This window comes from Suricata suricatta, chromosome 6 (assembly GCF_006229205.1).
Source record: "Suricata suricatta isolate VVHF042 chromosome 6, meerkat_22Aug2017_6uvM2_HiC, whole genome shotgun sequence".
NCBI classification, from domain to species: Eukaryota; Metazoa; Chordata; class Mammalia; order Carnivora; family Herpestidae; genus Suricata; species Suricata suricatta.
Window position 1 is genome coordinate 66416893 of NC_043705.1, and position 24861 is coordinate 66441753.

The 24861-nt window shown below is 35.3% G+C and overlaps 1 long non-coding RNA gene across 3 annotated transcripts in view; it reads left to right on the forward strand.

Moving 5' to 3' along the window:
* The window catches only part of LOC115294637, a 365947-nt gene that overhangs the window by 279156 nt on the left and 61930 nt on the right, over positions 1-24861 (forward strand). For 2 of the 3 annotated variants that reach the window (XR_003910018.1, XR_003910020.1), the window contains 4 exons: positions 5308-5361; positions 6906-7019; positions 7787-7879; positions 18598-18653. This is a non-coding gene — a long non-coding RNA (uncharacterized LOC115294637). The remainder of the gene's footprint in view (positions 1-5307; positions 5362-6905; positions 7020-7786; positions 7880-18597; positions 18654-24861) is intronic. The other variant, XR_003910019.1, reaches the window with a different exon arrangement.

Below are 24861 nucleotides of genomic sequence, written 5' to 3' on the forward strand. Positions count from 1 at the left end.
AATTAAAATAAAACTGTGGAAAGGGTCTTCCACTCCCTGTCCACAAACCATTATGCACTCCATTTGGCCAGATCTGAAATTTCATGTGGCTAAGTTATAAAATTTTCCTTTGAAATTGTTCTTCGGGGTTGCTTGAGATTTCTGTCAGTAGGAACGAAAAAAATCTAAGAACTGATTTTCTCACAGAATCAGGTATATATGAGGGAGTATCACCCTGAAGTGAGAAAAGAGGAAATCTTAGAGTATTAAGTAATACTGGAGAGCATCCATAATGTGAGGATTGGAGATGCTTCAAACCAAGTCCACCTCTGTTTTCATGCACCTCAGAGACATCCTTGGTGTTGGTCACTACGCTGTTTGCATCATGATTGTGTGGAATGGACAATTATAGTGATTCTCTTTCCACAGGGGCGAGCTTTTAGTTATATTTCTAAAATATCTGTGTTGGTAAGCTGTCCTTATCCCTAGTGATTTTTTTTCCCCCTAGTACTTTTGATTAAGCTGTTTTAGGACCCTGGCATTAATATAGATACATTTTATATGTTATTTATTTATTTACTTTTTAGAGAGAGAGTAAGCACACAAGTAGGGGAGGGCAAAAGGAGAGGGTGAGAGAGAGCCTCAAGCAGTCTCAGTGCCCACAGTGAGCCAATCCAGGGAATCAATCTCCGGGCCATGAAATCATGACCTGAGGAAAAATCAAGAGTGTGATGCTTAACTTAGTGAGCCATTCACGCACCCCAATACAGATAATTTTTCAAGTTGTAAAGGTGACTCTAATATGCAGAATTCTTCAACAGCTGGTTCTCTGACTTGAGCAACCTCAGGGTCATGCACATGGCTTGCTGAAACACCGTATGCTCCCGTCTCTCCCACCCCCATGCACACCAAAGAGATTCTATTTCAGTGAGTTTGGGGAGGTTGCCCAAGAATTTGCATTTTTAATAAAGTCCCAGGTGATGCTAATGCTGTGCTGGAATGTGTGGTAAGTCATTTAAATTATGTCACTTTAGTGATTGCTTTATTCCTGATGGCTGTGAAAAAAAGTAAATGGAAAATTAAATACAATACGGACAGACTAAGGGTGAAGTTAGGTTGGGTTTATCCATTCAATGTCACTTTATTGTAGTTGTCACACTGGTTTCTGATTCCTTTTAGGTTTTCTCTTCCTTTAGGTTACCTGGAATTTTTATTACTAACACATAAAAATTTTAAAGCGATAATTTTATAGCATATACCTATTGAACATTTAATACCCACCAGGACTCAATTTCAGTATTGTATGCATATTATCTCTTTTAATCTTCACCAGTAAGCAAATGCTTTTATTTTCATAATCCATACTTACTTTCCTCTAGGTACATAGATGATAGGTGGTAGGGTTGAAATTGGAACACTGAGTGCAGAACTTTAGCTCTAAGTAATTTTCCATACTACTTCTGCATACCTAATGACCAAAAAGTATATTTGACCAGCTTTGTGGTAAAAATATGTCATTGATTATTACTGCGTTATTGCTGAAGACAAAATAATAATAAAACATCTCCTATTTATTAGATACCCACCTTGGACCACACACTGTGTTAAGAACTATTAAAAACCAGTTTGAATGATGATATAATTAAATGGTGAAATTAGGATGTAAACTTAGCCCTGCTGGTAGATTTTGGGGTGCCTGTCCCTAAAAGTAGCTCTACAGGTTCCTAATCTCATTCTTGTTTCTGGTCCAAAATTCTGATGAAATTTAGCTACCCTCCCAACAAAATCCCTGTATAATTTTGGTATAAATTTGCATTTTGCCTAAGTGTTTCTGATCTGGTTTCTGTTACAATGAAAAATCCTTGACTAAAGTGGTGGTCCTCCTGACTTGTAAATTTGAGGTCCTGATGCTTGGAGACTTGCAAAGTTAAACTGCCTTAATTAAGATCACCCAACGTGTGAACAATAGAACCAGGAACCAAGAACAGAACGAAATATAGGCATAACACTTAGGCTTGTTTTCTTTCTGTACAAAAATCTACTCCTCATTTAGTCTATGCACCTTTTCGTATATCACCTGCAAAAGGATGTGTGAGAAGATCACTGCATAGATCATAAATACTGAAAAATTGTTTCCACACAGCATTCTGAGAGCTGGCCCAATTAGTCTTACGAGCAGATAGAGGGAAATGTTGCTGCTAGTGTGTTTCAAGAGAACCATGTTATAGCCCTTTGAGAGCCATTGTCCGGACCTCACAAGGTTGTGGTTGGAAATAAATGAGGTAACAGATGCAAAGTGCCTGGTACATGAGAGACACATGACTCAATAAATGGTAGCTATTACTGGTATTGTCCTGATGGCAGCAGGGGCAGGGGAAATGCGTAGGTGGGGTGAGCATATCTCTCTACTAATGACTCAGAGGACTCTGGGTTTCCAACATATCATTTGAGTTCTAGGAAAACATTTAGTTTGTATATAAAGGAAAATCAACATTTTCAAGACCAGTATCAGTCATTTTTACACTCTTTTGTTAATGGGATTTATCAAGCCATATCAACAGGTTAAATTCAATTATTTCTACATTCTGGGTGTGTATTGAGGCCCAGGCGATGTGCAGGTTCATTGTTGAAGGAGACCTGTTTTCAGTAACTTAGTGTCAAGACACATTGTTAGAAACATCTGGAGGTGGGGTGGGGCCATATACATATTGCTCAGACCCAGAAGAGATATTTATTTTTCTACATGTCTTTCATTCTATCTATATTTATACTTTCTCTCTCCTTCTCTGACTAAATTAACTTACTATCTTTTTAATTGAAAAACACCTATTTTGCGAAGTTGGCAAAGTCAACAAGTATATGTAAATCCTACGGATAAGAGGCAATAGTTATAAAACATTTGTTTTTGACTTTTATTGTCTGTCCCCATTAATCTTGGTCATGTTCTTTCTTATCCCGACACTTAGTTTTGATATGTAACCTGTATATAAAAATATAGATGTAGACACCAAACTTAGGGAAAATGTGAAAACAGGACAAATGTAAAAAGTGCACCCATAAATCCAACTACTGTTAGAGTTTTAGTATACTCCACTCTTAGTGTACTCCACTCCAGGTTTTTAGAAAACATTTAAGAATGTACTTAAAATAATCAGATCCATGTAATTCTGCTTAAAGAAATATTTACTTTAAGTATTTGTTTTCTTCAACAATTAATCTTTTTTAACGTGTATTTTAGAGAGAGAGAGTGAGTGAGCAGAGGAGGGAGGGAGGGAGGGAGGGAGAGAGAGAGAGAGAGAGAGAGAGAGAGAGAGAGAGAGAGAATCTTAACCAAGTTCCATGCTCAGCTTAGAGCCCATTGTGGGGCTTTGTCATGGGACTCAATCCCATGACCCTAGGATCATGGCCTGAGCTGAAATCAAGAATCAGATGCTTAACTGAATGAGCCACTGAGGTACCCTCAACAATTAATATTTTCAAAACATCCAGATATTTTATCCAGTGGATCTGTGATAATGTCCTAAAACATTCCCCTGCTATTAGATTTTTGAGTTGCTTCTAAATATCCTTAGTGTAACATTGTGTGTGTCTTCATGTATTTATTATTATTTATTATTATTTATTCTGTTTATTTTTTTTGAGAGAGAGAGAGAATGAGAATGAGGAAAGGACAGAGTGGTGACAAGGAAGGAAAAGGCAAAGGGAGAAGAAGAGAGAGAATCCCAGGCAGGCTCCACAATGTCAGTGCAGAGCCCACTGTGGGGCTCAAACTCACAAACTGTGAGATCATGACCTGAGCCTAAATCAAGAATCAGACAGTGAACCGGCTGAGCCACCCAGGCGCCCCAGGGGTTTTCATATATTTAATTCTTTTCATAGTTTAGCTGACTTTCCTGGGGTGGATTCTTGGGTATGTGAAAACTGGGAACACCTATGACAAATTATTTGCCAAATTGCTTTCTAGAAGAGTTGTACCAAGTTATGTTTGTCATCAGGAAAGAATGGGACAGTGAATTCAGTATACTTTTGCAGTATTTAAGGTGATTATTTACTTATTTGTTTTTGTAGTTTTGCATGTCAAATGGCATTTGTTTTAATCTAAATTTTTTGGTTATTAGAATGTTTGAATATTTTCAAATTCCCATATTTGATCATTAATTTTCTTTAAGTGATCATTATTTTCCTCTCCTTCAAATTATCTGTTTAATCTCTTCCCAGTTTACTTGTTAAGTCTTAGCAACTGTTCTATCGGAAGTTAGAATATCTTGTTTTATACATACAAAAATGTAATTGAGCTATTAATTCAGTGCCAGATTTAGTGAAAAGCCTCCCAGTAAGTTTGGCTTTTTATTTTTTTATGTAAACATTTCAAATGTAACATTTGTTGGTATCTTCCTGTTTATTCTTTATAAATTCAAAGCAGAGAAAATCATTTCTCTGTCAAAGTTTTAAATATTTAATATTATTTTAATTTTCCTTGATTTGATTTAAAAATATTAAAAATTTTAATACATCTGGAATTTGTTTTAGCATATGGTGTGAGGTGAGCATATTTGACTTTTAAATAATTTACTATGCTATGACCCAGCTGCCTGATTTCCCTCACGACTTGCCAAATGCCCAGTGAAAGAAGAACGCTCTCATACGTTGTGTTCACCAAGCTAGCATCTGTTATTTTTATTAAGTATGCCAGAATTTTTTACTAAGAAAACTATGCTCTAGTTAAAGGTTCCTTTCAAAAAGTTGAATTAATTTTTTCAGATAAGAGTATAACTTAATAAATTGTTATTTTATATTCTTTTGGGTACCCTACTTACTACAAAGCACACCTTAGCAAAATGTAGGTACTTTTGCTTTTTCAGAAGAATTTTAGCCTAGAAAGTAATATAACATTTTAAACTTCTAGGTGGACTTAGATGTCAGATTTGAATTTCAGTTATGTTTCAGGAACTGATTGGCTAAATGATTTGCACAAAGTTTTCAAACTTCTCAGCTTCTGTTTTCTCTGTGGAAATGGGGATAGTAACTCCTAACTTATGGCACAATGGCAAGATTAAAAGAGAGAAACATGTAAAATGCCTAGGAGATTGCTTGATGAAACATATTTATTATTTTCTTTCCATTTTTATATGGTAAAAGCTAATGGGCGTCTGAATTGGTGGAAAAGAAAAATACTCCTTATAAAACCCACATGGGTTTGACATAGAAATATGTTTCATTTAAATTTTGATTATAGTTATTTCTAGTCTTTAGGGAATTTTAACAACATAATAAATTTTTACCACTAATACCTAATTCTGTGATCTTTTTATTTTTCCTGTGTTGAAGCATATTCTAAGAAAAGATGACTCATTTCAAAACTTCCCTGGAGCAGAAATAATGGTAAGTGTTTGGACTTCAAAGGGTTTGTCTATTCAGATATGGATAGGATGCTGAGTGAAAGTAAATAGAAGGGGAAGAGACCAATAAGAATAGTAATTAAATAGAACACGGAGCTCAAATATGTAATTATGATATTTGCTCTAAAGCATCTACCTTGGATTTCCATTTAGTTATTTATATTATATGGTCCCAGAAATATGAGAAAGACTCCTATAATAATTTATCTTGGATTTCCATTTTGTTATTGATATGATATGATTTCTGAAGTATGAGAGAGACTCATAATAATTTATGCTGCTTGCAACCCATAATAGCTAACATATTTAATATACATGTATTATAACACATATCTCTCTGTGATTATTCCTTCATGAATTGGTAGTCTACTAAACTTCTTTTCATTGTTCCTCATGATTACTGTTGGGATTCTCCATGATCTTTCACAAAAAATCTAATGTCAGAAATTCAGTATTCCTGTATTTAAAGATTGTACTATGGTAGCATCAGATTGTAGGTACTGTTTCCTAAAACTTTATTTGACTATAAGATCTTATCTATCTATAGGCTAGGGTTCCACAGAGCAGGGATGAAAAGAGCATAGGTATGAAGTGTTTGAAAAATAATTATGCAAATAGGTTGATTTAGCTCAATCCTTCATCAAGCTGAGCCTGAGGTAAGGATAGGATACTATTATTTTATTTGGAAGGTGGAAGCCCACCAAAGAAGGAGAAGCAGAAATGGGGCAAGGGGTGCCTGAGAGGCTCAGCCGGGTAAGTACCTGACTCTTGATATCAGCTCAGGTCATGATCTCACAGTTGTGAATTCACACCCTGCATTGGGCTCCACACTGAGCATGGAGCCTTCTTGGGATTCTCTCTGTTCCTCTCTCTCTGTCCCTTCCTTGCTTGCCTGCTCTCTCTCTCTCTAAGTAAATAACTAAACATGTAAAAGAAAACATAAGTGGGGTGGGAGAAGCTGCAAAGCAGTTTAATGCATCATTTTCCAACACTGGTCACCATTGTATGAGTCACTAGGAGATACTGAAGTTTGCTTACCAGGTATGTTCATGCAGTACATAGAACTTCTCTTGGAATGTGATAAGAATAAATCACATCTAGGAGAAGGAAAGGGGAAATTTGTCTCTGCAACTTCCTTACCTCAAATCACCTAAGTGGTCAAATTACATGGACAGTTTTTACCTTTATGTTACTGGCTTATCTTATCCGACCCCTCAGTGCTGCTCAGGAAGAGAGATCCTTTGTACAATAGAATGTTCCTTTATCCAAGTCCTACAATGGAGGAGTCATATTAATGGGGACCTGACTAAAAGAGAAAGAAAAAGGTGGTCAAAATAATCTGAGAATGCACAGGTTTGTTTCCTCAAATATAAGAGATAGAGGAAATAACGAGTTCAGGAGCATTGAAAGCTGATGATTGTCAGGTGATAAAAGTGATGCTCATATGCTATATTTTTGTCAGATGCAAAACAAACAAACTCCAAATTATAGTGGTTTAAATCACTTTATTTCCTCCTCATTTTTCAGTGCAGTACGGGTTGTGGAGATCTAGAGTCATTTCATCTGGCGGCTCTGCCAGCTCTAGGATCTTCAGGATCTCAGACACCCCCACCCCCTGAAAATTCTGTGTCTGGCTGCAAGGTGAGGGAAGGGAATGAGAGCATGGAGGGATGTGTGGAGAATTTGTGCCTTTTTAGTGAAACATCATGTGGCCCCACCTAACTGCAAAGGAAGATTTAGAAATATAGTCCACTAATGTGCCTAGAAGGGGGCAAAAGGATTTTTGTGAACACTTAGCAGCCTTTGTTACATATCTTAACCATGATATGTCAGATTTTTACTGTATGTGAATAATTTGTGCTGAATAAATTTGACCTCTAATTTATTCAAATAATGTGGTCATGACCCATTTTAATTGGATGCTACTCTTAAGCCATCTACACCAAATTTTGCATATTTTAAAAAGTAAATGTTCCTGTAACATCACCATCATATTTCTTATTTTTCTCAGGAAAGAGTAATTAACCTGAGAATTAGACTTAGATACCTCAGCAAATCAGCTTTGGCTAGGGTGTTCAAATGACAATCTTATATAACTACTGAGTCAGCCTTCCAGACTTATGGAGTCTAGGCTTCCCAAACATGACTATTACATTTCCTTGCATGGACTCATAAGCTTTGCATGGCAATACAGTAAATTTTATATAAGCTGTACCTTACCCTAAAACTTTTCAGTCAGTGCACTCTTGGATTATTTCATTCTTAACTTTTGTCTTAATGGAAAGGCAAGTTAATGACTTTCACTGAGGGAGTAATCTTTCTTATCCCTCCATCACAGCTCCTCAAGGGCAGCTGGGAAAAGGCGCTGATCTGATTAATAATGTTCTCCTTAATTTCTTTCTCAACAGAATTCTGATACCACAACTGCCTACAAAACAATTGTCAAGTCTGGGATCAAATTATTAATTGAAATAGTCACAGAAGTGTTTACACCATAAAAAGTATGCAAATCACAAGTATATTTACTGCGAGAATCTTTTGCAAAGACTTGTCTAACAGATGGGATTGTTGTAGCCCTGAGTAGAAGTCAGTGGACCGACAGTAACCATATTGTCTTTTTGAATCAGAATGGAAGTCATGAACTCAAAGCGAGTTATTTATTTTTGTTTGTTTATTTATAATAAAAATAGACATGTCATAATGTAATAGTTTCAGGTGTACAAAATAATGATTTAATATTCATATACATTGCAACATGGCTACTGCAATAAGTCTGATTACCATCTGTCACCATATAAAGTTATTACAATATTATTGACAATATTCTCCATGCTGTACATCACTTCTCTGGTCTTATTTGTTTTACAATAGGAAGATTGTAGCTCTTAATCTTCTTTACTTGTTTAGCCCATCCAGTCTAGCAATTATAGTTTTTTCTTTGTATCTTTGATTCTTTTTCTGCTTTGTTTGTTTTGTTTTTAGATTCCACATTTAAGTGAAGTCATACAGTAATTGTCTTTTACTGTCTGACTTATTTCTCTAGGTCCATCCATGTTGTTACAAATGGCAAGATTTCATATTTTATGACTGAGTAATATTCCATTGTATATATGCACCACATCTTTATCCATTCGTCTATATATGGACATTTAGATTGTTTCCATATGTTGGCCATTGTAAATAATGCTGCAGTGAGCATAGGAGTGTTTATGTCTTTTTGAATTAGGTGTTTTGCCTTCTTTGGATAAATACCTAAAATTGGAATTGTTGAATCATATGGTAGTTCTGTTTTTAAATTTTTTGAGGAATCCTCATTCTATTTTCCATAGTGACTGCTTCAATTTATGTTCCCACCCACAGTGCACAAGGGTTCCCTTTTCTGTACATCCTTACTAACACTTCTTATTTCTTATCTTTTTGATAACAGCCATTCTGATAAGTGTGAGGTGATATCTCATTGTGGTTTGGACTTTCATCCTTGATGGTTAATGATGTTGAACATCTTTTTATGTGCCTGTGAAGGTGGGTTATTTATGACATAAATAAAATGGGGAGAGAAAGCCATAGCTGTCACATCAGAGGGAACCAGCAAGATGCCTTCCTGATGTTCTGTGGCACCATAGTGCTTGGCACTGGTAGCGTACATGTTGTCAAAAAAAAAAAAACAAAACACTTTATAGTATTTGTAGAATGTTCAGATGCATTTCATATTAAAGTCTGTCATACTGTGGGTATATATGCAGGAGGTCAGTGCAAATGCATTGATTTCCAAAAATCTGAGATTTGTCTTGCCTATACCTTTTACCGATTGGGAAAATACTTCAAGTAACTGGATCTTAGTTTCTTTAAACTTTTACATGGGAATATAATCATGTACCTCATGAGATATTACAAAGAGAATATTACAAATAAAATAATATGTATGGGGCATCTGGGTGGCTCATTCGATTAAGCATCTTACTCTTGATTTCTGCTCAGGTCATGATCTCATGGTTCATGAGTTTAAGCCTTGCATTGAACTCCACTGAGATTCTCTCTTTCCCTCTATCTCTTCCCCTCCCCCACACATGCATGAGCTCCCTATCTATATTTCTTCCAAATAAATAAACATTAAAAAATGTAACATGTATGAAAGTGACAAGTATAGTATCTAGCAAAGATATTTTGCCTTAAAAATATTAAAATGTCATTTGGGATTTGATCTTGTTCATTTTGGTTGAAACTCTTATGAGTGCTTCTTAAAGTTATCTATTTATTCTGTCTGGCCTTCCCGGGGGTTGCTCTCAGGGATATCTTATTCATTCTTGGCATTAACATGGAGAAAAAAATCATACTCTGTTTATTTTGTTCTTGATCTGTTATTACAGGTTCAAACCCTACTGCTGGACACATGCTTGTGTTTTTGAAGGTGTTCCTACCTCTAAATCAGTTTTTTTCATAATTGTGGCTGTATATTGTACCATGATCTCCTTTTAGTCCTATGTCTTTGTAACTGCTAAATTATAAAATTTCTAGTATAGCTCATTCTGCAAACTCTCTAATGGCCCTTACCTTTTTTTAATTTGGCAAGAGAATTTGAAACAACTGTCTTGAAAATAATGAGACCACATGTAATTTTGAAGCCAAAATTAATAAGAGAGAATGTAGCCTAGTCCTGAGCTATAGATGAGAAGGTATCTAACTGTTTTTTTTAACGTTAATTTATTTTTGAGAGAGAGAGAGAAAAAATGAGAGAGAAGTGGAGGAGGTAGAGAGAGGGGACAGAGGACCCAAAGTGGGCTCCACACTGATAGCACAGCTTGATGTGAGGCTCAAACTCACCAACTCTGAGATCATGACCTGAGATGAAGTTGGTTGCTTAACTGACTGGGCCTATCAGGTGCTCAAGATGTCTAATTCCTAATCTGGTGTTAGATGCTATTGATCAATAAGGACTATTGATGAATATCAATAAGGATATTTTGATGATTGCTTTGAAAGTAGTGCTCTTGCTGCTTAATTTTTGTCCTGATGAGGAAAGAAACAAAAATAGTTATGTGCTCCAGTTTCATGAAGAACTTCAAGAGAAATTGAAAAATGAGTTCTTCTCATTCTTTCCTGTCTGGGTTCTAAATCTTTTTACATTTAGCTGGAAAGAACCAGTTAGATTAGACCCTTGGTCCCTGCCTAGCTGTGGGTAAATCGTGAAAAGAGAACACTCTCATGGAAGACTCTGGACCTGGATTCTCAAATTAGTGTTGTGTCTTAGCAAACCCTACATCTCTATATTTCTCAGGTTTTTTTGCTTAGTAAGCAAGGTAAGTAATGATTTCCTTACATCACTGGGATATTCTGAGAATCGGATAAAATGATGAATGTCAGAATCTTTTTTGCAAAAGCAAAATGTCATTTTTAGACAAATGTAAAATGTTGCAAATAAGCCATGCTACCCCACTTGTATTTTAGACGAACTCCAACACATTCAATTATAAATATAAATATAACTTAATTTCATAGAACTTAACATAAATAAAAATTTTATGGAACATGCATATATACATTTTTTTCTCATTGCAGTCATTGACACTTTTCAAATTATCATCTTTGCACAACTGTAACTTACCAGATATGTCGTAATTCCTTGCCATGGTGCTTGCTGTGGAAATTTACTTAAAGTAATTTGATGAAAAGCTTTGCTAATTCAATTATTGAATTTCATGCCTTATGTTTAAAGTCTATAAACAAAAATTATAGAAAAGTACTTAAGTTATTGCATTATTTTAATACTGTTATTGAATAGCATTTGTATTTGAGATTGGTAGGCAGCATATTTAAGTGATGTGCTCATGAAAGTGAAATATTAAAAACAGCTTATGAAAATCTTCCATCTGGCAGTTACAATTGATAAGAAATCTACTCCTCAGCATTATTTTGAAAATAGCATGAGTTTTTAATTAAAACTGTTCATTCAATTTATTAATGTAAGTAAAACCTCCCATCTGATCAGGTTTAACTTGAGAAAGTGGTTTTCTAAAGCCCCCTTTATGGATTGAATGATACAGTTTTCAATAAAGAATAGTTATAAAAGATGTCAGACATTTATTTGCCATCAATCTTTTTTTGTGTTCTCCTTAACTTCAGAATTGAACTGTGAACATAATTCTGTTTGCTTACAAATGTTTGATGAAGTTATGATCTTAAGTCTCCTCTTATTTTAAATCGAAGCTAACTACAAAGGATCCAAGATAAAACTCTTATAAACTGTGCTAACTTTAGGTATACTTTATATCACTTAATTTCAATAAAGATGGCATAGGCAAGAAATAAGTAAAGTGTTAAGGTTAAAATTTCTTACTTAAAAACACAATATATAAAGCATTTTTATTTAGAAATTATCAAATGCTTATTTAGTAGCCTATTACAGCTACTGTAGCTTATTATTATATCATAAATAAATGCTTGTTTAGTTACACAGTATTATTTCTGGCATGTTAATGTTAATTTCTCCCATTCAAGTGAAAATTTGAAATTCAGAGAAAACTTAATTATAACTGAATCCTCTAGATCCTAGAGCAGGAAAGATCAGGGAAACATATACATACCTGACTCTCCTTCTTCCTTGGTGGTATCTTTATTTCCATGGTGCTAACATGGGAGAAATTTCCGCAACCCATTTAGTAACTTGGTTGCAGTATACCCATTCACCAGAAATAGGAAATTAATGGGCTTGACTATATATATATATATATATATATATATACATAGTGAATGTGGTCCATCATGAACTTAGAATTAAGTTCACAGTGATGAGCTGTATTTATTGCTGTTATTATTGAGCTCTTAGTTTCATTTCATAAGACTTGGAATAAATATGCTCAGAGGATCTTTCAGGTTAGGCCTTACCTTATAAATAAATCTATAGTCATTAGACTCCCTGTCTTCTATTGATATTTTATATAAATATGGATATGCTCTCCTGGTAAAATTTTCCAATGTGCTTATTTAATGCAGCACTAATAGTTATGTTCCTCAGCATGGGATTAGGGGAGGCTTAAAACTGGTTCCATCAGGATCTCACCTTGAGTCTTTGTGAACCCATGTTCTCTGGGCTGTTTTTCAATCTACCTGTAATTTGTATCTCTGTTTGCAAATCTAACTTATGTCTTTATTGTTTTACCAACAACATTGCTCAAAATTATCTTATTTCTAGGAGTTTATTGAAGGTTTGTATCACTATTGCTGCTTCTCACCTTTTCAAGAAATAAGTTCTATGAACTCTGAAATATCTGCCCTTGTAAATAAATTCCAGAGTGTTTAGTTTTTAGGTATTTATTTACCAGTACTCTGAGTTGTAATAAAAATAATTTTATCAGAACTTATAAACACGCATGCAAGATGAAATGAATTTTAAATGTGTAAATAAGCCAAGGGAAAGGGAAAATAAGAATAAAAAAGTAAAATCCAACCAGGATAGGTTGGTACATAAAAATATTTGCCCTCAACTTCTATATGCTTGATAGAGATAGATCACAAATTTTACTCTAACCTTTCTAGAAACCAATCAGGAAAGGGAAATGTGATTACTATCTCTAAGGTAAAAGGAAATGAGTTACTTTGAAGAAACATAATAACTATTCATGAAACCAAGATCATGAAACAAAATTTTATAAATAAATTGTAAGAAGGAAAAATATTTATCATAGTATGAGGGGTTTCACAAGACTGTTTTGTGTAATGTCCCTAAATATCAGGAGATGCTATCTTGCTGAGGTGTAATTGCAATAGAAAGCATTTCTGTGGGAGAGCGGTAACTATACTGTGTGATTCAGTCATGCTGCACTTTGGTGGTCCTGCTGGTGCAAGGAGAGATTTCAGAATGTTTACAGAAGTATAGAGCAACACAGGGTATATAAAGGGCTCCAAAGCTTCACCCCAAGTCACTTTATAATACAACTACACTTCAGCTCATTTCCTTGATCCTTCTTGGAAACTGATGGCGTTGCCGCTTCCTAGTACAGGACTTCTAGTTCCTCAACTGCTTCAGCAAGGAAGTCTTCCAGCCAGGAGTAAGAAAGGGCCAGGTAGGGGAAGGCAGGACCATTTCTTACTCATTTCCATAACCCCAAGGCCTGTCTGTGCAATCCCTGGCACTTAATGGCCATCTAGTACTTGTTGCTTTGTATGGAAGCTTTTGCTCTTCCAAGTTCTAAAGTTAACTTACTATTTTAATATAGACAAATAAATTTGCCTTTGTAAAGAAGGATAATGATACTAACCTCAATGGAATGTTTCCAGAACAAGGTAAATTAATGCAAAGGGACATATTGGCTAATAAAAAGTGTTAAATAAATATTTGCTGAACCGAGGAATGAACCCTTAAAACACTATACATGTAAAAGTTAAGAAGTTAATGAATTATCTCAAACAATATATGAATATATTTTTTGCATGAGACTCAGTGTCAGTATGTTTATTTGAAACGGAGATAAAAGATAATTTGAAGAGTTTTTTTCTCTTATTACATTAGTCTTCTCTCAAACACATTGATAACCATTGATCTAGATTCTAGAATCAGTGCATTTCATATTCTTGCTTAACTTCTTAAATACCTCTTTTACTTTGTATTGATATTTTGACTGGTATTAAGTAGTAAGTTTAAGATGTTATTACCTAGCCTAGCAGATTCTGAATAAGTATTGTCAATTAATGACAATTAGTTGATTGATTGACAAACCCTGGGTTTCTAAATATAAATTTTCTAGCCCAATCTTGCTGTCATATTTCATGTTAGTTAGTAAGTGATTTATCCTCTATATGTGACCCTTCAATAAAATATTACATTTACCAATGGTTAAGCAACAAAGATCATTAGGAAAAACCTGGTTGGGAATTGCTGTGTGTTATACCTATTTATTGGGCATTGATGGTGAAAACTGTCTTCTTAAAGCTTGTGAAAAGGCCCATAATAAATAAAACCTGGTTAATCTTTTTAAAAAACACATCTTCCTCCCTTCAACATGCTACTATTTTCTTCAACTATTGCCTTGGAAATCCAGTCTCTAATATTTGTTCTTAAATTCCTTTGTACTATATAACTTAATGTTGAGGTATAGATTTCCAAACTGGCCACAGTTTGGTTTATAATAACATTTTACGTCAAAGACCTATTCATTGGCAGGCCTTTCTGGAGCATGAAGAGGCATGTTCACAGATGTTCTGAAAACTACCCTTCACTACTAACTCTTTGCTCCACTGTTTTATCTACTTGGACAGAAAACTCCTGTAGAATTGAAGAAAGAAGGGATATTGTCATTTTTAATAATATCACATTGTGTATTTGGGTGAATGTTCGTCCCCAGGTGAAATGCTAAGTTTTTCTGCTGTTGTCCTACTTGGTCTACCTTTCCTGGAGGATTTGGAAATTTTGATTTTATCTTTGAGCAATATATAACTGTTCTTCTAGTTCTTCTGTTATTTTCTTATTATAGCTTTTTTTCCCACCAGTCATTACATTTTTAGTTTTGTTACCTAAAATTAAACAATACATTTAGGGAACTTGGGTGACTCAGTCAGTTAAGCCCTGACTCATGATTTTGGCTTAGGTCATGATCTCACAGTTGGTGAGTTTGAGCCCTATGTCAGGCCCTGTGTTGTGTCAGTGCAGAGCCTGCTTGGAATTCTCTCTCTTCCTCTCTGTCTGCCCCTACCCCACTTGTGCTTTCTCTCTCTCACTCAAAATAAATAAATAAGTAACCTTTAAAAAATAAAATTATGTAATACATTTAAATATGATTTTTAATCTATTACTTTACAACCTGTGATTCAAGTTAACATAATTCAAGTCAACTTATTATAATCTAGAAATTATTCAGTCTTTTTTGAGCCATTTTTAGGTTGTTGACTTTATGATTTCAAGTTTTAGAATTTTATTTATTTATAATCTTGCCTGGTTTAAAAGTGATGGTTTAGATATTTCCAGCTTTTCACCTTTTAGGCATGTAAAGGCGTATCAACCCCCTCCCCCCCCCCCACACCAGTCCTCACTGTGCTTGTGAGGAATAGGACATGGAACTAGTTCTGCCCAGTAAATTCTAAGCAAAAGTAATGTGTGTCACTTTTGGACCAAAATATTTCCTTACCAGTATAGGATCTTCTGGAGTTACTGTATTCCCTGGTACAGTGGCTAACAACATTTAAAATATTTTCTGTCCTGTGTGACCCTAGGATCCTTGAGTCAGTTCAATACTCAGAGCCCTCTGCTGGTCTACAATTGACATTTATCATGAGCAAAAACAATCTTCCTATTTTAAACCACTGAGCTTTTGGGACTGTTTGAAACTAAAGCATAACCTAAACTGATTCCTGAGCATAGGAGAAAACTCCCAGTTTTCACCCCAGTGAGAATGATATTAGCTGTGGGTCTTTCATATATGGCTTTTATGATGTTTAAGTATGTTCCATTTATCCCTACTTTGTTGAGTTTTTTATTAACAATGGATGCTGTATTTTGTAAAATGCTTTTTCTGCATCTATTGACAAGATCATATGGTTTTTTTCTCCTTTCTTTTGTTAATGTGGTATATCACATTGACTGATTTGAGATTATTGAACCAGGCCTGTGGTGCAGGAATAAATCTCACTTGATCATGGTGAATAATTCTTTTAATGTTCTATTGAATTTGATTTGCTAATACCTTGTTGAGACTTTTTGCATCCATGTTGCACAGGGGTATTGGCCTGTAATTCTCCATTTTAGTGGGGTCTTTGGTTTTGGCATCAAGGTGGTGCCTCATAGAACGAGTTTGGAAGTTTCCTTCTATTTCTATTCTTTGGAAAATTGGAGAAGCATAGTTATTGGCTCTCCCTTAAATGTCTAGTAGAACTCCCTTGGGAAGCCATCTGGCCCAGGATTCTTGTTTGTTGCGAGATTTTGTATTATTGATTCAATTTCTTAGCTGGTTATGGGTCTGTTCAAGTTTTCTTTTTCTTCCTGTTTCAGTTTTGGTAGTTTGTCAGTTTCTGGGAAGTTGTCCATTTTTTTCCAGACTGCCCACTTTGTTGGCATATAATTTTTCATACTATTCTGTTATGATTATTTGTATTTCTCTGGTGTTGGTTGTGATCTCTCCTCTTTCATTTGTAATTTTATATATTTGGATTCTTTCTTTTTTCTTTTTGGTAAGTCTGGCTAGGGGTTTATCAATTTTGTTAATTTTTTCAAAGAACCAGCTCCTTTTAGTTTTGTTGGTTCTACTGTTTTTTTTAATTTCATTTTTTCTATATCATTTATTTCTGCTCTAATATTGATTATTTCCACTCTTCTTCTGGCTTTAGGCTTTATTTGCTATTCCTTTTCTAGCTTCTTTAGGGATAAGTTTAGGTTGTGTATTTGGGGTCTTGCTTCTTGAAACAGGACTGAATTGCAATATACTTCCCTCTTAGGATGGACTTTGCTGCGTCCCAAAGGTTTTGGACTGTCGTATTCTCATTTTCATTTGCTTCCATGTGTTTTTTAATTTCTCTTTAATTTTCTGGTTAACCCATTCATTCTTTAGTAGGAGGTTCTTTAACCTCCATGTATTTGAGGACTTTCCAAAATTTTTCTTGTAGTTGTCTTCAAGTCATAGGGTTGTGATCTGAATATATGCATGGTATGATCTCTATCTTTTTGTACTTGTTGGGGGCTGATTTGTGACCCAATATGTGATGTATTCTGGAGACTGTTCCATGTGCACTCAAAAAAAATTGAATGATTCAGGTAGTGCTTGGTTTAGGCATTTTCTATATGGTACTAATAAAATTTGAGATAGGCAAACACTGCCAACTTTCCCAGAACCCAGTAAACAGATACCATTTACGACCTCTGTATACCATTTCTCCATTTCTGTGCTTTTCTGTATCTATTAGCCTGCACATGAACTTCAGTTCATAGACCTGCCCTCTAATTATTGAAGCCACTTACTCTTAGGAGTAGACGAACCAATGATTGACTGGCTCTTGAAATCTCAGCTTTCTCACTTGCAGAGAGGACAACTTTGAGATGAACTTCCCCTCACAATTCTCTGTTGGGATCAGTGTGAAGCTACTCTCTGTAAGACCTTGCTTGAGATCTCACCCATACTTTACTGCTTCTCCTTTAAGTGCCCTGATTTCTTGACTCCCTTCTAATGTTCTCCTGGGAATTATTCCTTAATGAATCATTTGTGCCTCATGTTAGACTCTATTTCTGTGAAACCTTACTTAAGACTTGGAATGAAACATACATTATGTGGCTTTATAATAATGTTTAAGGAAAAAATATTTGGCTAGATTTTAACTTATCATGCTAGGTAAAAAGCATCAAACTTTAGAATGTTGTGTTTCAGCTTCAAATCATTTAAACCAGAATTTTCACCATGTTTAATATGTTGTTCTTTACCAGACCAAAATGACACTGCTGCTTCATTTCATTAGCCATGACTTTTATAGCACTATCACACCATTTCTCCATTTTGGGTGTAGACTTGAAATCATTCTGTCTGTTCATTGTCCTCAAACATCTTCAGAGCCCACAGAACATTATAAGATATACTTAGAGTAGGGACAAAGCTCTGATCATGTAATAGAGCAGAACTTACTGTCCACAAATGAGGAAATGGACCAACATCCAGTCCTTACTATAGTGCTCTCATGAGCTGTTGGAACTGGCCATCAGTGATGGTGACATACAAAAGTAAAGGAAAAAACCCACCTCCTTCTTCTGGTGATGCTTATTGGCTTGAAGAGTTAAATGTTCTTAGCAAGGTCTATCCTTTCTGGCCAATATATTTTGTACACTATCCACTTTGGTATACAATTCTGGCTTTGGCTTTCTCCTTGTTCAGTTTAATAAGTTAAGTAAAATTATGGGGATCCTTGGTGGCTTAGTCGGTTAAGCTCCGACTTTGGCTCAGGTCATGATTTCACAGTTTGTGAGTTAGAGCTGCGTGTCAGGCTCTGTCCTCACAACTCAGAGCCTGGATCCTGCTTCAGATTCTGTGCCTCCCTCTCTCTCTCTCCACCCCCTCCCTGTTCATTCTCTCTCTCTCTCTCTCTCTCTCTCTCTCTCTCTCTTTCTCAAAAATAAAAATAAACATTGAAAAAATCTAATAATTTAAGTGAAATTATATTGATACTTCATTATATGTTTGTCTAGAAAATTCAGTGCTTTAGCAATTTATAAATGTGGAATTTGTTTTATTTATTTGTTATGTAATTTTAGATTACATGAAGAAAAGCCAACTGGGAGCAAATTATCCAAACTAAACTACTGAAATGGTGAGGATCTCTTATTTCATCTTCTTCTAAGTTAATAGGATTCATGTAGACAGATGAACTAAAAACAGCACCATTGGCATCCTTTGGATGTGTATCAACTTCAGAAGGAATAATAGATTTCCTCTTTGGGGAGAGGTCTCTTGTCATGAAGTAGAGATCTTTGAGATTTATTTTGTTGGTCGAGGGGGGATGCAATGGAGAACTCAGGTGCATTTTGGTTAATAGTAGAATGCATTTAAATTCAATTGCTCCTTACTGTTTTATTAGCTGTTCTAGTTTTTCCTCTTTACATTATTTCTTGAGATAATTTTTACTTACATGTGATGATGAAAACAAACATTTATAAGCAAATATTTGGGTCCCATGGATTCTACAGTGATGCAAGATAAACCCATTTATACCTCTCTACATTCTCTGTGCCTCTGAGATAGAGTCATAGCTAGAAAATAATATGTAAGTGATAATGATGATATATCTTATCACAGTAAATATTTAGAAAATAACATGCCACTATCTATTAAATTTTAATATACACGTACATCTTCTGACATAGCCTATTCACTTTTAGGAATTGATTGAACACAGATAAAGGTGATAATACATAAAACACATATATAACAGGGTTTATTTTATCCTTGTTTATAATTGTAGAGACCTAGAACTAATCTGAATTTCTAAACATAGGTGAATGGCTATATAAGTTAAGATGCAATTATAATAAAAGAATATTTTACAGCTATTAATATAAAGGAATTAAAGTAATACTGACAGGATATGTAAATGTAAAATAACTCATGATATATAAAAGGGCAGTTGTAGAAAAAAGGGTATTGTATGAACCAGTTTCTCTTAAAAGAAAAAGAGTTGTCTATATTGGTATGAGCATAGAGTTATACCTCAAAGAATGCACACTAAAATTTTAACATTTAACTTAGGGGCAGCATAGCTTGGGAACAAGTGTGAGCTAATAATATTTTAATGCCTCTGTATTATTTAGCATGATGCAGCAAGTCACATTTCTTTTATAGTTTTGAAAATGCTAAAGCATATAAAGTTTTTGAGACAAAAAATGAGGAATACAGATAAATAAATAAATATATCCGCCTTTATTATTTAGGAAGTTCTTTTATTATAATTCAACTTATTTTCTTCTGGTTTAAGCATTTTTCTTTTTTTTCTGGGGATTTCTACTTCTGGCTTTTGATGCCAGATATTTTTTGAGTATATATGTACAAAGACCCATTTCAGACCTTATTTATATGCAGCACCCACAAATGTAATGTGTGATGGGGGAAGGTAAAACTAGCTTTGCAGAAATAGCCAAATAGTGCATTGTCCTTCTGCCACGTCACTAGACAGAGGTCACTCCTCTCCCCTATGAATCCACCTCCCAAGAAAGGAAGAATGCAAGGGTCCTAGTGGTTACTTCATAGGTATCACTAATCACCAACAGCTCTGGGTCCCTGCTTTTTTCTGGACATCCAAGAAGACTGCAATTGCCTAAGCTTTTAAAGGAAGATGTGGGATAAGATTTATTCTGGACAAGGATATGTGAACCAAAGTAGTAGTCATTCTTTCCAAGGGAACAAGTAATAAACTTTCTGTTGTAACTACCACAGCATAAACTATGGTACCTGACTGATCCCAGTCACTGTGCAAACACCAGCTGTCTGTGTAATACTTTGATCTTATGTACTAGTCAGAAATTTTGTAAGCAGGAGACACAAAATTTTTAAATACTCTGTGAGATGCAAGAAACTTTTATTTCTATGGAATTTAAACTTTTACGCAATGGTCTTGGCCATAATACTTATCTAGGTTCATATCTTACTTGGTACCACTGTACCAAACAACCTTGCTCCTGTGAGCTGTAGTTTTAATCGTAAATTGAAAGTATGCCTACTTGTATCATATGGTCTGTGAATTAAATGAAATAATGTGTGTAACACAGTGTTTTATACATAGTGTGTGTTCAAAGACTGTTAGCCATCTATATGGTAGGTCCTTGTGGAAAATATTCTAAGAGGACTTGAGGAAGTAGAGAGAAAGCATTAAGGTAAAAGGAAGGGAGCTGTTATTGATGCGAAGAACTACCAAGCCCCCAAATTCGGTTAGCTATGCTTTTTGAGATCCTGGAGTAATGTAGGTAAAGAGTTTGTAAATGCTTTGGACTCTTAGATGTTTGAGTGCATGATATTTATTGCATGATGTGAGAAATACTAAGGACTTCTCTGACCTAACTCTAACCTATACATATTGACTGAGTCATATTTAGTTTTTTTACATTTCAATTCCAGTTTATTTAAATACAGTATACTCCTCTTCTAGTTTGAGCCCCTTTCTCACCATCACCTATCACTCACAGTGGTTAGCCTCCAAGGCAAGCAAAGCATTGCCCTATCTTCTAACTTTCTACTTCTATTCTAAGACATCAACTACCAAGGGGGATCAGAAAAAATAGGGGAATTGGCACATGCACTCATGCTGGTGTTAGAGTCCCACACAGGAAATTTTATAGATAGAAACACATGGCAGAAAAACACTAGTGGTCATACTTGCTAAAACTTGGAGTGGTTTATGTATATTATTCATTCACATACCAGACAGAGGAACAATGGGAATAGAAGAACTACTACATTTAGAGCTGCTTATTTAAATAAATCCATGGAAGCCATTGAGAGTTAGGATGGATGTGCTCAGTAATTTAATTTCTTTTTAAAATTTTTAATGTTTGTTTGTTTGTTTGTTTGTTTGTTTATTGAGAGAGAGAGAGAGAGAGAGAGAGAGAGAGAGAGAGAGAGAGAAAGCATGAGTGGGGGGGAGGAAAAAGAGAGAGAGGGAAACACAGAATCTAAAGGAGGCTCCAGGCTCCAAGCTGTCAGCACAGAACCCAACGTGGGGCTTAAACTCACAAATCGTGAGATCATGACTTAGGCTAAAGTCAGATGCCTAAGTGACTGAGCCACCCAGGCGCCCCTCACTAACTTAATTTCTAGTTACATGTTTAGGAAAGGTAGTTTACTATGAGACATTAAGACAGGCTGGGGCAGTTCAGACTTACAAAGTTGTGACGTGGTGGTTGATAAATAGTCTACTTTGAATGATTACTCCAGGACAATCGAAGTGTTTCCATTCTCTCTTACCAGAGATTAGTTTAGGGGTGGCCAATTGTGGCCATTGATATGACAGAGAATCCAGGAGACACTTCTGGCAATGTTTCCCTCACTCAGTCATAAACAAAGTTTCAAGAAAGACATGATATCTTTCTTTCCCTAATGTTGTTAGATTTGCACATGATGACTGGAATTACTGCAGTCACTTTGTGATCATGAGGGTATCATTTTGAGGACAGATTTGAGCAACAAAGATCTTTCATGACATAATTAAACCTTTGTACTGACCCTGGAATTTATCATTAGAGACTTCTTGTATAAAGTAATAATTTTTTTTATTGTTTAAGACATTGAGGGATTTTTTAAATTTGTGGTCTAGGACATTTAAATTAATACACATATAAGAAAGTTTATTTTGGCATAGAATTAATAACAATTCAATAATTCAGTGAGTATTTATTAAGTATGTAATATATACTTTGCAAAATAGAGCTTATTATGAATACAGATTGTAATCTGTGCCCTCAGATTTTTGACTGAATATAAGTAATTAAACAAATATGCACCACAACACAGTGTTATATACAATTATACGATGTCTGACACCACAAGAAGGTGCTTGAACCAGTGTTCCAAGATTGGTAAAGGTTTTCAATAGGCTAAAACTTCCAATCTATGATCAAAATGAGATGTTGACTAAGATGTTAGCCAAGAGATGTTGGCTTAGGGACATAAGTCAAGGCTCTTTCTAGTGACAAAGGACAAGAAGTTATTGGCTGCTGTAATCAGGAAGTCCAGTGGCAGTTTCAGGCCCAGCTACTTCTAGAGGCTCAAATCAAGTCATCATAAACAACCTAAATAGTATGAACAATTGGAGGGATGGGGTTGTCATTTTAAAAGATGAGTTATGGGTATAAATTTCAAAGGCATGATCCAGGAGCTCAGTTTTGAACATATTAGTTTTGAGATACTGGTAATTTTTTCAGATGGGGGCCTTGATGGAATATTTAGGTATATAAATCTAGAGTTCAGAGAAATTGTCAAGGCTATAGAATCAAATTGGTGAGACATTAGTATATGAATAGATAGTATTTAAAGCCATGAAGCTAGATAGGATTGTTGTAGATGTGAGAATAGATAGGAAAGAGAAAAGGTCCAAAGAATGAATTTGGGGGATACCAGACTGCCAGGATTGGGGAGAAAAGAGAAAACCAGTAAGGAACATGATAATGAACAGTCACAGATGTAGGATAAAAATCAGGAAACCCAGGATATGTAAATATCAGAAGCAGAGAGAAGGAGAAAGTGTTCCACAGGCCCTCCTTCCCCCACCAGCTTGTGTCTGTGCCTACAATTTGGCCTTGCCTCCAGAGTCTGTGGGTACAACATATTCCTAAAAAGGCCATTCTCCCCTTTTCTGTATTTTCCATCCTCTCTGATGTGGACAAGAATAGTTTGAGCTAAATATAGAGGTTTTAGTTAATTTAACATAAAACTGAGGAGAGAAATGAATAATACAGAAGAGAAATGAGCAGGTACTTACTGCTTCTATTTTCTTTTTCCTTAAGTCTTCAAGCTCAACTTCTATGGGTTGGCTGGGGAACTAAAGTCCCCCAAAGACAGTAAGTTATCATTCAGACCATAACCTTCCCACCTCATCTTTTTTATCCACAAGTGTCTCTGCCACCAGATAGTTTTACACCTTTTGTAAATATTAATAATCCTGTAAAATTGACAGAACATCTAAAATATAGGTGATTTTTATATTTTCCTGCTTCCACCATGATGTAGCTATGTAAATAAACTCAGTACATAGAAGGATGTGAAAGATCATCAGTGAACTGCAGTCACTTAGGTATCAGGAGAGCTGAGTCCTATACATGGATGGGTCATTAACAAGATTTCAAATGTGGGAGCAAGTAAGCTTTGAATTCAAATAGTTCAACTCAAGAACCCATACTCCCAACAAGTGCTTGAACTGCCTCGTGGACTCTTGTGAAGATGACACTGGTGAGAGTGAATGGACAACCTTAAAAGCACCCATGGGTACTGTTATCTTATTTTCTTATTTCAAAGATCATCCAGGAATAATATCTGATACTGTTTATACTCTAGGTACCCATTAAGATTCCTTTTTAAAGAATTTGTGTGTGTGTGTGTGTGTGTGTGTATACACACATGACTGTATATGTGCAAAATATTGGTTGCTTGGGATTGATTTGGTGAGCCTACTTAGAAAATGTTTTTCTTTTCTAAACACCCATTGGCCTTATTGTCACTAGATGGCAGAAATAGATCCTACTTCTGTGGGAAAATGAGAGTTCGTTTTGCATTCGGGAAGGGCATAGAAAAGCTTCCCACAGACAATGTTTACAGGCTTTCTTTATTTTGACATTTCTTCTGAATACATTAATGTTTTTGGAAATTCCCTGTTAGGTCCCCTGCAGGGGTATGCTGCAAAGTGATCCTGGCTTACACAGAAAAAGAATGGCTTGCATTATGCACTTTGCATTTCAGTTTATAATTTTAGAACCTAAAACTACTTTATTTAAGGCGGGGGGGGCGGGGAGAGTGTGAAGGAGGGTGGAGTTAAATACTAAGAAAAATCAAGACGTTGTGTCCCATTATGAAAGCACTGCCACTGTTTTCTCTGAGCCAGAGATGCCTTTATTATAATTCATTCTCTTTATGGTAAGAGGAATTGACTGTCAGGGTGTCAAATATTTTAAAATTCTCCACGTGAATTTCTGTAGTGGAGAAAGAATGTTTTTCTTCCTCTCTCTCTCTCTCTCTCTCTCTCTCTCCCTCTCTCCCTTTCTCTTTCTCTTCCTTCCTTCCTTCCTTCCTTCCTTCCTTCCTTCCTTCCTTCCTTCCTTCCTTCCTTCCTCCCTCCCTCCCTTTCTTCCTTTCTTAAATTAGTTATTGCCTCAAAGTGCTGTATGTATTTTGAAAGGCAAACATGTTTTAGAGGCTAAGAACAATGTTTTCTTGATATCCAAACAATTATTGCAACCAAATGCTTTGTCCACATGCCAATTATGACCTTTCTTAAAAATCCCTAAGGAAAAATGTTTTAATTCAAAGAAAGTCATTAT